Below are 5,000 nucleotides of genomic sequence, written 5' to 3'. Positions count from 1 at the left end.
TATTCTAATTGACTGATTGATTGGAAATAAAAAAGAATAATTAACTGAAAATGAATCTAATATTACTAATTGACTGAAAATATAAAAGGAAATGAATATTAATAATTGACTGCAAATAAAAAATGATCTATAATTGACTAAAAAATGGTAAGATCATTGCATTTTAATTAAAAATGGAATGAAACTTAAAAATTGGAGGAAAATATTCCAATAATAATATTCTACATTATCAATTGTAAATGCATATTTTAAACAATAGTAAAGGTAAATTAAAAATGGAACGGAAGTTAGGTAAAAATATCACTGCATTTGATATTCTAATTGATTGAAAATAAAAAAGAATAATTGGCTGAAAATGAATCTGATATTACGAATTGACTGAAAATATAAAAGGATAACTAATTGAGTGATATTCTACCATTATATATTTTCACCCAAGTAACTCGTCCTGATGGAGAAGATGTTAGCTCTAGACGAAGATGAACAAGATTGTGTTGTCACTACCAATGTCGTCTACAAAGAGGTTTCAATAATGTGTAAATATAATCGATGATATTAATTTTTTTTAAATGAAAAAATTGCTATATATCTAGACAATATATATATATATATATATATATATATATATATATATATATATATATATATATATATATATATATATATATATATATATATATATATATATATATATATATATATATATATCTTCCATACAAATGAATATGGATAGCAATTCATTTCTATAACTGAGTTGTTAGAGAACAAGCACATTTACCTAATGTATGAAAATACTAAACAATGATAAATAAAATCTTCAAAATTATAGGACCGCATCCGTACATCTAGACATTAGCTATTAATTTGAGCAATTATTTGCACAAATTCAAGCAATGATAACATCAAAATATATAAACGATTCAAATCATATCTTTAAGTGCACTATATAATATTTGATGTTCTAATTTAAATAATTATTTATCGATTCATATATTCTTAATATATTACAACATATTCATTCCGTGCATCGCACGGGTGCAAATACTAGTTAAAAATAAAAAAGAAAAAAAAATAGACAAAGGGGAGTCACGGGCTCCCCTTGTAAATGATTTTGAGATCATTTTTATCCCACATTGAATGATTGAAAAGATAGAGCTCCTCTATATAAGAGGAGCAATGATCTCCTTACAAACATAATTTCTTGCCCATCAATGTTGGCAAGTATTGAGATGTCAAAAGGTTCTTATTTAAGAAGCCTCAACTTTGTCTTCTTATTTTAGTTTGTATTTATTTGTTATTAATGGGGGTTGTGAAAGATTAACACAAAATGTATGTGTTGTATTAGTTTTTAGTCATTTGGAACAAATTACTGAGTTACTATATAATTTTTTGTGGGTTTTGATTAAAGTTAAAATGTTAAAATGACAAATTTGTTAAAATTTTGGCGAATTTATCAATAATCAAATTAAAAAAAATAAAAATAATAATATAATAATAGTAATTCAAACAAAACGATATACAAAATAAAACTAAAACTAAAATAAATAAGAAGAAAACAAAAGGGTGCCATGGACTCCCCTTTGTAAATGATGTTGGATCATTTGATCCCACATTGGTAATGTTTAGAGAAGGAGCTCTTGAGCTCCTCTATATAAGAAGAGCAATGCTCCTTTTACAAACATAATTGTTTGCCCATCAATGTGGGCAAGCATTGAGAAGTCCAAAGATTTTTTTTTTTAGTACTATTGACCCAATAAATTATGCTGTGGAATTGTGTCCACCCTGCAAGGTAGACATGATTCTAAAATTGTTCATAATTATGAATATATTGTTCAACAATTATGAACATGTAGTTATATAATTATGAACATAGTGTTGTGAACATAATTATGAACATATCTTTATGTAATTACGAATATAGAGATTCAAAACTTATTTGGTAAGTAAATGTCAAATGGAAATTAAATAAAATCTATTAATTGATAATATTATATATGGTATTATATTCTATAATAATATAATATATGTGATAATATTATTGTTCAAGTATAATAAAAATATTATTGTTCAAGTATAAAATAAAATTAAAATAACAACAACAATAATAATAATAATAATAATAATAATAATAATAATAATAATAATAATAATAATAATAATAATAATAATAATAATAATAATAATAATAATCCAAACAAAACTATATACAAAATAAAATTAAAATTAAAAATAAAATAAGAAGAAGACAAAGGTGGCTCCCCTTAGTAAATGATGTGGGATCATTTTGATCCCACATTGAAAATGTTTGAAAATAGGAGCTCTTGATCTCCTCTATATAGCCATACAATTGCTTGTCCATCAATGTTGGCAAATATTGAAAAGTCAAAAGGCTTTTTATAGTACTATTGACCCGACAATTATGCTGTGGAACTGTGTCCACCTTGCAAGGTAGACATGGTTCAAAAATAGTTCATAATTATGAATATAATAATCAATATATAGTTCAAAAATTATGAACATAGTGTTGTGAACATAATTATAAACACATAGTTATCTAATTATGAATATAGAGATTCAATAATTGTGAATATGAAGTTAAAAAATTATGAATATATATTTGTATAATTATGAACATATAATTCAATAATTATGAACATAGAGTTCTGTAATTATGAATATAGAGTTCAATAATTATGAATATGAAGTTCAAAGATTATGAACATATAACTTTATAATAATGAACTTATAGTTCAATATTTATGAACATAGAACTGCAAGGTGGGCACGGTTCCACAACCTATTAAAACCCAACGTGTCAAATGGCTCTTATTTAAAAAAACTTATCTTAATGGATTTTTAATTTTTTTTAATTTATTAGGGGATTTGAGAAAGATTAACCAAAAATGTATATGAGTTGTTTTAGTTTTTAGCAGTTTCGAGCAAATTTTATTAAGTTATTAAATAATATTTTTGGTGTTTTGATAAAATATAAAATGTTAAACAGACGAATTTCTTAAAATTTTGACGAATTTGTCAAATAATCAAATTACAATAACAACAACAACAACAACAATAATAATAATCCAAACAAAAATATATACAAAATAAAATTAAAATTAAAAAAAAAAAAAAAAAAAAAAAAAAAAAGACAAAGGGGAGTCACGGGCTGCATTTGTAAATGATTTTGAGATCATTTTTATCCCACATTGAAAATGTTTGAAAGGAGAGAGCTCATCTATATAAGAGGAGCAATGATCCCCTTACAAACATAATTTCTTGCCCATCAATGTAGGCAAGTATTGAGATGTCAAAAGGTTCTTATTTAAGAAGCCTCAACTATGCCTTCTTATTTTAGTTTTTATTTATTTATTATTAATTATTAATTATTAATGGGGGTTGTAAAAGATTAACACAAAATGTATGTGTTGTAGCCATTTGAAGCAAATTACTGAATTACTATAAAAATTTTTGGGGGTTTTGATTAAAGTTAAAATGTTAAAATGACGAATTTGTTAAAATTTTGACGAATTTATTAATAATCAAATAAATAATAATAATAATAATAATAATAATAATAATAATAATAATCCAAACAAAACGATATACAAAATAAAATTAAAACTAAAATAAATAAGAAGAAGACAAAAGGGTGCCACGGACTCACCTTTGTAAATGATGTTGGATCATTTGATCCCACATTGAAAATGTTTAGAAAATGAGATCTTGAGCTCCTCTATATAAGAGGAGCAATGCTCATTTTACAAACATAATTGCTTGCTCATCAATGTGGGCAACTATTGAGAAGTCTAAAGATTTTTTTTTTTTTTTTAGTACTATTGACCCGATAAATTATGCTTTGAATTGTGTCCACCTTGCAAGGTAGACACGATTCCAAAATTGTTCATAATTATGAATATATATAGTTCAACAATTATGAACATATAGTTCTATAATTATGAACATAGTGTTGTGAGCATAATTATGAACATATATTTATGTAATTATGAATATAGAGATTCAAAACTTATTTGGTAAGTAAATGTCAAATGGAAATTAAATAAAATCTATTAATTGGTAATATTATATATGGTATTATATTTTATAATATAATATAATTGATAATATCATTGTGTAAGTATAATAAAAATATAATTGTTTAAGTATAAAATAAAATTAAAATAATAACAATAACAACGACAATAGTAGTAGTAGTAATTATATACAAAATAAAATTAAAATTAAAAAAAAAATAAGAAGAAGGCAAAGGTGGCTCACCTTTGTAAATGATGTGGGATCATTTTGATCCCACATTGAAAATGCTTGGAAAGTGGAGCTCTTGATCTCCTCTATATAACCATAGAATTGCTTGCCCATTAATGTGGGCAAGTATTGAGAAGTCCAAAAATAGAATTGCTTGCCCATTAATGTGGGCAAGTATTGAGAAGTCCAAATGCTTTTTATAGTACTATTGACCCGACAAATTATGCTGTGGAACTGTGTCCACCTTGCAAGGTAGACATGGTTCAAAAATAGTTCATAATTATGAATATAATAATCAATATATAGTTCAAAAATTATGAACATATAGTTCTATAATAAATATGAACATAGTGTTGTGAACATAATTATGAACACATAGTTATCTAATTATGAATATAGAGATTCAATAATTGTGAATATGAAGTTCAAAAAATTATGAATATATATTGTTATAATTATGAACATATAATTCAATAATTATGAACATAGAGTTCTGTAATTATGAATATAGAGTTCAATAATTATAAATATGAAGTTCAAAAATTATGAATATATAACTTTATAATAATGAACTTATAATTTAGTATTTATGAACATAGAATTGCAAGGTGGACACGGTTCCACAACCTATTAAAATTCAACGTGTTAAATGGCTCTTATTTAAAAAAAAAAACTTATATTAATGGATTCTTAATTTTTTTTTTTTTTTTTTTTAATTTATTAGGGTGTTTGGGAAAGAT

This window comes from Ipomoea nil, unplaced genomic scaffold, assembly GCF_001879475.1.
Source record: "Ipomoea nil cultivar Tokyo-kokei standard unplaced genomic scaffold, Asagao_1.1 scaffold0268, whole genome shotgun sequence".
NCBI classification, from domain to species: Eukaryota; Viridiplantae; Streptophyta; class Magnoliopsida; order Solanales; family Convolvulaceae; genus Ipomoea; species Ipomoea nil.
The sequence above is the reverse complement of the archived record's forward strand: the minus strand, read 5'-3'. Positions refer to the sequence as shown.